We start from the raw sequence: 10,478 nt of genomic DNA, 5'->3' as shown, positions 1-10,478 counted from the left end.
AGCCTCTGGTAACAGTTTCATCAACCAATCCATGACCTTGTTTTATGTGTGCTCCTGTTGAAAGACTGCTTATTTAATATACATTGTTGATTCATTAACATTGAACCAATGGCCAACAGCACTATAACTCATGCCTGCACAAAGCTGAACAAGACACACATATTTTCTCCATAAGGCTTAGTAGGCTTCCTTGAGTTTAGGAACACTAGATAGCACTTCAGATACTTGGGACTCTTTTTAAACAGTGAAATCACACACACACACACACACAAAAAAAAAAAAAAAAAAAAACACGAAAATGCAAAAAAGCATGATGCTAAATAAACCATGAAAAGGACACTCACTTACCATATCAGAGCTGAAAAAAGAAGGCAGGGCATTGCCTTGTTCAACTTGAGCTGGGAACACACATGTGGTGTTTGGCAGCTCAAATTTCTCACCATTCTGAGCATGCCTGCAAATGACCACAAAAGCACTGTGAGTATTGATCTTGGGGTTACAAATAAATTTTAGTGAGTGGACAAATTTGCAAATATGAAGTCTGCAAATAAACTGTAAATATATGGTCTTCCCTCCCAACTCATTCACCAATCCCCTCTCCCTCAAGGTAATCATCAGTCTAAATCTTTAGAAAGCCGTGGTTTCCCTGTTTCATTGTTTGTTTGTGTTTACAGCTACATGAGGTCATCACAAAGGTTATTTTTAATTTTAGTTGCTAAGTGTGTCCATCCATTAGCATCTCTACTCCCTGAAAGTGGGACTCCTGAAATCTTGACTTCTAGGATTTAAACTTTTAACAGAACTAGCCCCTTTACCAGATGTGTTAGTTTCCTAGGGTTTCTGTAACAAAGTACCACAAACTGGGTGACTTAAGTAACAGAAATTTGTTGTCTCACAGTTCTGGAGGCTAGAAGTCCAAAATTCAGGTGTAGGCAGGGCTGGTTCTTTCTGAGGGCTGTGAGGGAAGGATGTGTTCCTGGCCTCTCTCCTTGGGGTAAATGACAATTTTCTTGTGTCTTCACATGTCTATCTGCAAAATACTTTTTATAAGCACACTCGTCATAATAGATTAGGGCCTACCCTAATGACTTCATCTTAACCGCCTATGTAAAGACTATTTCCAGATAAGTCCACATTCTGAGATACTGAGAATTAGGACTTCAACATATGAATTTTGCGGGGACACAATCCAGCCCATCACATCAGATCCTGAGCACCTTGAGGACAAGAGTGTGTCTCATTTGTTGTTGTAGCCTCAATGCTTAGTATAATGCAGGCCTTAAAGTTTATTGAGTTAATTAATAAAGCTCTTTCCCAATGGCTAGTCATCTGTTAAGTTAAGAATCTGTGTTTTGATCTCAACTGTATTTTTTTTAATACTGAAAGAACTTAGGCCCCTGGTTAAAGTCCAGAATTTTCAGAATGTGAAATTTACACACAATCTTGTTGTAAGAGACATTGATTATTCTGGCAAAGCTGGGAAAGTTTAGTTATAACAACATGGAACAAAATTTAGAATTCATAGACATTTAACAAGGATCTTAATTAAAATACCTAACCTCTTCAAAGCAATTTTCTCATATATTATCACATCGTGTCCTCAAATCTCTCATTCATTCATCAAATAATTATTACATGCCTATTATTTGCCAGGTGTGGCATTAAATACTGAGGATATAATCCTGAACAAAACTCCGTTCCTGCATCAAGAGGTTACAGTCAGGGAAGGAGGCAAACTGGTCAAGAAACAGTGTCTGGCCTGTCAGGCCTATACATAGCCTATGTCAGACCTGTGCATAGCCAGGACAGGTATCGTTATCTTATGAAGAGAGATTAAGACACCTACATCAAATGTTCTTCTGATGAGGATCATGAAATTCCTACACCATTCATCCTTTCTACAAATGAAGAAACCATCTAAGAGCAAAAATAGTGATTTCCTAAATAAAAGATGTATATTATTTACGGGAGTAAAACTCAGCTCTTACCTCCGTGACTAATTCTCTCCACGTCATGTGACTGGGCTGGTTAGAAAGAGGGAGGAAAGTTCCCTGAAGGTTATACCAGTATTTCCAGACCAAAATAATATCTCATCTATCTAGAAGAGAAATGTCTTTCAGGAGCAATGGAAAAGCATGGTACAATAACTTTTCTATAAGTCTTCATCCAGCAACCTATCTAATACACTACCAAGAAGTGGGATGTAAGTTTTCTTTAAAAGCTATTATGGATATCAAAAAGTCAATGAACTTTTTCATACTATTTTCTGACATGACTTGGTTCATAGGACAGCCCCACAGATCCCCCTCAAAACCAATCCATTCATTTCACACACCACTCTAGCAAACTTAATGTAACATTTATAAACTGTAACTTCACCCACCTTAGAGGGATTTATAGAAAGTTTTCTGTAAGAAATGAGTAATTTCTAAGTGCATTTTGTTTACCCTGAGTTTGTTTTTTTAATTGGAGAGAACACAAAGTCCTCAGCAATACTTCTTGAAATCCCATTCCTGCCCATCAGCTTCTCTTCCATACCAGAAATGCCTCTATGACTCTCTTCAAAACTCACATTAAAAAAAAAATAAAACAAACAAAACACCACTCCTTTACCCTTGGTTCATAGTTATGAAGTACACCAAGACATGAAAAGTTAAAGACATGCCTTACAGATCCACAAATATTTATAGAGTAGCCACTATGCTGATCCTCTGGAGATCGTGGGAAAAAAAAAAAAAATGAAACCTGGAGTCTGCCCTCAAGGTTCTGTCATCTAGTAGAAGATAAAAGGCATGTGTACAAACAAGCACAGGGCATGACAGACATGTTCAAAACCTAAGTGAGGCACAGGGTGTCATGGGTAAACTAAAGAAATTATGAGTCTTCTCAATAATCTCCAGTTCAGCAGTTTGAGAAAATTGCTTGTCACCAAATGATAAAAACAACAAAATTTCCATTTTTTCCAATTAATGCAAGGAATTCCATTCACCAATGTACACTTCAAATAAGGGAGTTGTCTAACCAAACTGTGAGGCATAACCATTATTACCAGCTCCTGACAATTGTTCATTTAAATGTCAGCAGCTAAGGTGGCTGAAAACACCACTGTGTGTAATCCTGCAATTAGAGACAATGAATGGGATCCATTAAAAACAATGGCAGCCTCTCCTCAGCTTCTGGCAACAAAAGAAGAATGGAAGCTAGGAAGAGGTAAAGTGGGGATAAGGTAGGCAGTGACAAACTGTTAGTAGGGCTGGTGATTTCCCGACACAAAGCTGCACTGATGTGACTACACTGTAGAAAACATTTCATTTAAAAACTGCAATGCAGGGGCGCCTGGGTGGCTCAGTCATTAAGCGTCTGCCTTCATGATCCCCGGGTTCTAGGATCGAGCCCCGCATCAGGCTCCCTGCTCGGCGGGAAGCCTGCTTCTCCCTCTCCCTCTCCCCCTACTTGTGGTCTCTCTCTGTGTCAAATAAATAAATAAAATCTTTAAAAAAAAAAAAAACTGCAATGTAGTGGGACACCTGGGTGGCTCAGTTGGTTAAGCGTCTGCCTTTGGCTCAGGTCATGATCTCAGGGTCCTGAGATTGAGCCCCATCAGGCTCCCTCCTCAGTGGGGAGTGGGGAGTCTGCTTCTCCTTCTCCCTCTGCCCCTCCCCCCAGTTCATGTTCTTTCTCTCTCTCTCTCTCTCAAATAAATAAAATCTTTAAAAAAAAAAAAAAACCTCCATGCAGCTGGTGATCCCTCTGTATCTGAAATGGAATATGTTGTAGGCATGAGTCAGAAATCAGGACTAAGAGATCAGATAAGAAAGTTCAAAACTATTTTGGCCAATTAAACTTTTTCAATTATCAAACAAATACTATATCAAAAACAAACATTTCGTTAGGCACTGAGCATAAAAAATAAAGTTCCTGTGGAAGGTGTTCCAGTTACCTATTGCTACATAACAAACCACCCCAAAGTTAATGTCTTAAAATAATTTATTATTACATTTCATCATTCTTGGGGTTGACTGGCTCAGCTAGGTTCTTCTAGTTTGGGATCTCTCATGTTTTTATAGTCAGATGTAATTCCAGCTGTCCTGGGGTCATCTGAATACTTGCCTGAGCTGGACCTTGGAGGTGGTCACTCCCAAGGCTGGCTATTCTTGTGAGCAGTAGGGTGGGAGTTCATCTGAGAAGCGGACTGCGGGCCCTTTCGCTGTATCTCCATGTGGTTTGGGCTTCCTCACAGCATTGTGTCCCAGAATAGTTGGACTTCTTATATGGTAGCTCAGGGCTCCTAGCTAACAAGGCAGATCTGCCAATCCTCTTAAAGGCTGGACCTGGACTGTCATAGCATCACTTTAACCACAATCTATTAAGTAAGCATGCCACTAAGGCCAATCCAGATTCAAAGGGAGAGGATTAGAATTCCGCTTCTCAATGTGAGGAGAAGCAGAGAAGCGGGCCATTTTTAAAGTACCACAGAAGGTAATACACTGAAATCTTAACCTTGAGAAGCAGCCAGCAGTGAAAATAATAGTTAAGAGCATTTTAGGCAGAAGGCCTCTCCATGTTCCTGAGCATACATCTAGTCCATGCATCGTACAGATACTATGCATCAACCACATTTAACTTGCCCATTATCCCAGTGAGAGACATCTAGATTCTTGACTTCTTGCCACCATAAACAATGCTGCAATGACCATCTTCATCCTCTTATGGATCTGTGTGAGATTTTCTCTAGGATGATCTCTAATCAGAAACAGCACTGCTGGGTCATAGAAGACATATGCACTTAACTTAGCTGATGCTTGCCAGATTGTACTTGGGAATAGCTCTACTGATTTTTACAACCACCAGCAGTGTATAAGGGTTACTATAGCTCCACATTCCCATCCTATGTTTAACATTATTCAACTCTCTAGTTACTGCTAACCAGATACAAGTAAAGCAGTACCTCATTATTCATTTGCAGTTCCCTAAATACTAATAAGCTTAAGCATCTTCTTTTAAGAATTTCGGCCATGTGTAGTACATCTTCTATGATTGCATGTTCATAGACTGCCCATTTTTCCATTTTCCATGACTGTCTTTTCTTGGTAATTTACTAAATTTTTTATTTCAGATATTAGTTTCTTTTCAGTTTTAGACATTGCAAGTATCTTCTCCAAATATGTCATTTGTTATCTTTGTCCATGGTGTCCTCCTCAGAGGAGAACAGAAATCCTTATTTTTTTAATAGAATCAAATATCTGGGGATTTTGCTTTATGTATTACCTTCCAGGGTTTAAGAAGTCCTTCTCTCATCCCCAGGTTATAAAAACATAAGCTATATTATCTTCACACTTTTACCTTTATATGAAGTTAGAAAAATATGGAGTCTAAATACACGGTGTTAGAAGAGATCCAGTTTTATTTTTTCCATAGAGTCAATTTTCCTAACATGATTTATTAAACAATCCAAAGTTGCCATATCCATTTACTTATTAATTCTTTCAAAGAAACAGCTTTTGATTGTGTTGATCTTCTCTATTTTTATTTTTGTTGTTGTTCTCTTATTCATTGATTTTCACCCTTGTTTTCTTTTTGGTTCTTTTGTTTTCAACTCTTTAAAAAAAAATTCTTAAATTGAATTGTTAGATTATGTTTTTCTTCCTGGTAAAAGTATTTAGACCTACAGATTTCTCGGTAAGTACTCGTTTAGCCATGTTGTACAAAAGCTAATGTATAGTATTTCAAATGTATTTCAGTTCTAACTATTCTGTAATTTTTCTTACAATTCATTTTTAACCAAAAGGTTATTTGGTCATAGGTTATTTAGTTTCCAGATAAAGGAAATATTCTTAGCCATATATACGTTACTAGTTTCTACTCCTATTGCATTAGGATCAACAAACATAGACTGCATAATATTGATTTTTTGCATTTTATTAGACCTAGTATACTCTCAACATTTGAAAGCCTTTTTTGTGAATTCAAAATTTTCTATTTTTTGCTAGTACTTTTTCTTCCAATTTCTGCGTATTTTAGTTGCCTGTGGTTGCTAAAACAAATTACCAAAAACTTGGTGTCTTAACACAGCAGTAATTTATTCTCACAGTTCCAGAGCCTGGAAGTCTGAAACAATTTCACTGAACCAAAATCAAAATGTTGCATGACCACTCTCTCTAGCAGCTCTAATGGAGAATCTGTTTCTTGCCTCTTCCATTTCTGGGGCTGTTGGCAGTCCTTGGCTTGTAGCCATACCACTCCAATCTCTGCCTCGTGGTCACACTGCTTTTCTCCTCTGGTCTGTATCAAATCTCCCTCTACCTCTCTTTTATAAGGGCACATATGACTGCATTTAGGACCCACCTGGATAATCCAGGATAATTTCCCCATCTGAAAATCCTTAACTTAATCATATCTGAAAAAATAAATTTATACAAGGTAACATGCACAGATTCCAGAGAGTAGGATATAGATATCTTTTGAGGGGCTATTTTTCAGCCTACCATAGAAAGTTTAATCCATTTGTGCTTACTTTAACTACCATCCTATTATACCTTATTTCTCCCTTCTTATATCATGGTTTCCATTGTCCTACACTTTCTTTAATATACTTTATATTTTCCACTTAACATATTTTCTTTCCTGCCTTTTAGTGGATAGATCAACTTTTCTTCTGCTGATTTAATAGTTACAAATCCTATTTACATTCATATGGTGGTTGTCCTTGGGTCTTTTATCAGGAGACTTACTAAGAATTCACAGCTTCAAGAAAAAGTTTGCCCCAAAGCACAATTCCAGCCCATAACTTCTATAAGCACTGTCCTGCCATGAGACTTTCCACTCCCCTTTTCCCTCCCTCCTCTACACACCAGAAATTAGTCCCATTTGTTGAGCTCTACTACATGGCAGGCACTGTGCTAAGCCTTTAAAGGTGTCATCTCATTTATCCTTAAAACAATCCTGTGCAGTAGACATTAATGTTCCACTTTGTCAAATGAGGAAACTGAGGGTCAAAGAACTTTTCCCAAAATCACAGTTAGTAAGTGGCAGCACTAGATTTCAAACTATTGAACAGCTTGATTGTATTGCAACTTTGCAGTTTGTCGTGACAATGAGATGGAATTGTATACAAAGTCATGTTGAAGACTTGCTTTTTTCGGTTAAAAATGCCACTGGTTTGTAAATGAAAACATACAGTGTGTCCAAAGATGCCTGAAAAAATCTGCTTGATTTTTTTGGAAATATACAGTGGAAATAGTATGGTTTTTGGAATAAAAAACCTGAATTCAGTCTCAGCTCTCCTACTTCCTGGAGAGCTGAATCTTATACGAATCACAAAACCACATAAGCATCATTTTCTCCTCTTTAAAATGAAAGCAATGATAGTATCTACCTCACAGAGTTCTTGTGAAAACACATTTATGTTTTGAAACTTTTCATGTTTTGAAATTTTATATATTTTTAATCTTGCCTATTAAACAAAATGAATCATCAAAAATATACCCCCCAAAAATCTATGTATACATGGAGGTCCTTGATATATTGGAAATATTGTTAGATTGACAATCAGGAAAACGTGGTTTCTAATTTTATTTTTACCTTGGTTTCCTCAGCAGTCAGACGAGGAAACTCAACTAGATGATTTCTAAGGCACTTTTAACGCTAATCCTCTCGGAGTCTACCTGCATGGATCACAGAACTGAAATTGACGTTGCAGTTTTTGTTTTGAGTGAGTGCCACCCAGAGAGAATATTTATGGAGATAAATACAAACAGTGGTAGCCTGTGTTTTTGTCATATTTTCCTCAACATCAGAATAATGGCCAAATGAGATATTATATTAAACTTTGTTGTCAGGTTGCTGCCCATTGATCAGAGAGCAACTCCTGGGAAAAATACTGCAGTGATGTCCACTGAAATATGACCTTTTAGCTCAACCAAACAACGAAAGCAGAGAAGTATCTTGTTTAAGTTTTTAGTGGAGTGGTCTACCAGTGTTTGTGTTCCCATAGGCTACAACAAAACCCAAAAGTCGAGAGCCTAAATCTTTAGAACTGGGCCAAGTAGCACATGAAATATTATAATGTAATTTTTTATCTAAAAAATTTCAAAGTATACTCTTCTTATAAATAACAATCAGAATCTTCTTGGCTCATGGGGAAAAGGTGAAAAGGGGGAGGTGGTTCATATCAGATTTAGGTGGATTCAGGAAGAAGTGAGTTTTTTAAGATTATTACAAGGGAACATGAATTAAAAGGGTTAAGAAACACTGCTTTAGAGAGATAAAATAAGCTGTTCCTTAAAAGATATTCTGCTTAATTTGGTTAGATTTTTGACCAACCACAGATCCAAAACTGTGAAAAGAGCACATACTCAATACGCACAATACTCAAGAGTGGCACCTCAAACTCCTAGAAACTCATGAATCAGCTCATAAGAACATGAATCAAGGGCTTGATTACTAACAGTGCCTCCCTGTATCCAGAATCCATGAGTTCCCCAGCATATTTGTGATATACTGTGTTGGAAATTTATTTTCAATGTTTCCTTCCTTTCAATGTTCACAACAAGTCATACTGGGTACCTGAATAAAGGCCATTTGCAAACTTTAAATTGCCAGCTCTCCTCTTGGCTGACCAAAGCAGAACATTATGAAGAGCTTGAACCCTAATCCCTGCAGACTGTTTCTCAGGTTGCCACCTAACCATATTTATACAGTATAACGGAAACTCTGTCCACTCTGTCCTTGTTGTGCCCTTTGATTACATTTATTTAATGCCATGCAAAGGTGAGGGCAATTATTCTTAGATCGGTGTTTATATCCTGCTTTGGACCACAATAAACAGCTAGTTACTTCCCCAGGGAAAGACCAAATTATGCTGCCCTGTGTTTTCCATCCCATGTTAGGCTTTGAATCTTGAATAGAACACAGTAATTTCACAGTGTTTTGGACAATGTGTACAGTTTTGAGGCTGGGGCATTCTTGCTGACCACTGTTTATCAAGTATGTGTATCATGCCTGCCCAAGAGGGAATTTCAGATTGAGATTGAGCTAGCAATCATGAAGTACCTTCTCTAAGCCAGCAATTTCCTAAGCACTTACACAATAATGAATAGATATAAGAGGATTATTTGAGAATCAACTTAGTGGAGGTAGTTAGATCTGGAACCAGTCCAAGTAAGTCAGCTTCATTTTCATGTGTTGGTCCCGGCACCTTTAAATCCACGTTATCACAAGTAAAATTAGAAAAATCTGAATAAGATCAGTAGATTAATATCGATGTCAATATCTGGTTGTAATATTGTGCCATAGTTTTACAAAATGCATTGCTTCCTTAAATTACTTTCTTAGCTCTGAAGGCTCACTTTGTACCTATAGCTCTGGTTTTGTCAATCATTATTTTTCTCTTATTTAATTACTTAAATAATTATTTATCCTTTATTTAATTGCTTATGAGATGACACCTAGTTGCTCCCTATGATTTCATTCTGTGTAACATCATGAGTCTTCTTCAAAATCATGTCATTTACCTTTTTTGCAAATGTCTAGCATATTTCCTATGTTTTTCCCTTTTAATCTCATATTTACTCAAGAACAGGTCTATTATTAGCACCTGCTCCCCAAAAATAACATTGGTTGACTGTCTGGCTTTCCTCTCTATTATTCTGGGCACCATTCAGTCCCCTTGGCCTCCAACCTAGAAGGCTAGAGACATTGGTTTGCTTTATCAATTCAGTATACTATGTAGAGTGAACAGAGAGCTGAGGCCAGGGACAAAGTTACTTTTCCTGTTTTTTGTTGAACCACTATATAGGATCAACTCCTGCAAATTTGGAGGGTAGTGCCCTGTCATTTTCAAAGGGACAAAGTGGGGAATGCAGTTTGGCTCAAGATATCTTCCCTACTTTGGGTTTACCTGATCATATTACTGAGAAGTCACCTTACAGAAGAGCCCTGCAGGCTCTCGTGTTATATTTTGCGAAGTCACATGTGTTTTCTAAACATGGCCACCTTTGCTGTTATTTGCTGACATCTGTGAGAATATCCCTTCATAGATTTATCACTTTCTCCCTACCAAGACTAGCAAGGTGAGGACAAGATTCCTAGAGAGCCAAAGAGGATCCTCTTGATCAAGCCAAACTCTTTTCCAACTCAGGGTCTTCTCACATGCTGTTCCCTCTTCCTAAATGCTTGTTCCCAGTTTTTCTCCTTGCTACTTTCTACTGGTCCTTTAGTGTTCAAGTCAAATGTCATTGCCTTAGAGATGCAGTCACCAGTCATTCCATGAAATTGAAGTTTTTCTTTGTTATGTTCCATCAGAGGTCTCTGTTCCTTTCCTTCTTGGAATGTATCACAGTTTGTAACAATATATTTATTTGTGTTTACTTGTTTAATGTCAATCTGTCCCACTAGCCTGTAAATTCTGTGAAAGTACAGATTATGTCTATTTAGTTCAACTTAAGGGCAATTGAGGGCTTGCATTAGGCTAAAATGAA

The sequence above is a fragment of the Mirounga leonina genome, unplaced genomic scaffold, assembly GCF_011800145.1.
Source record: "Mirounga leonina isolate KUSES-001 unplaced genomic scaffold, KU_Mleo_1.0 Mir_174, whole genome shotgun sequence".
In the NCBI taxonomy this organism is placed as follows: domain Eukaryota; kingdom Metazoa; phylum Chordata; class Mammalia; order Carnivora; family Phocidae; genus Mirounga; species Mirounga leonina.
This window is presented reverse-complemented; position numbering follows the sequence as displayed.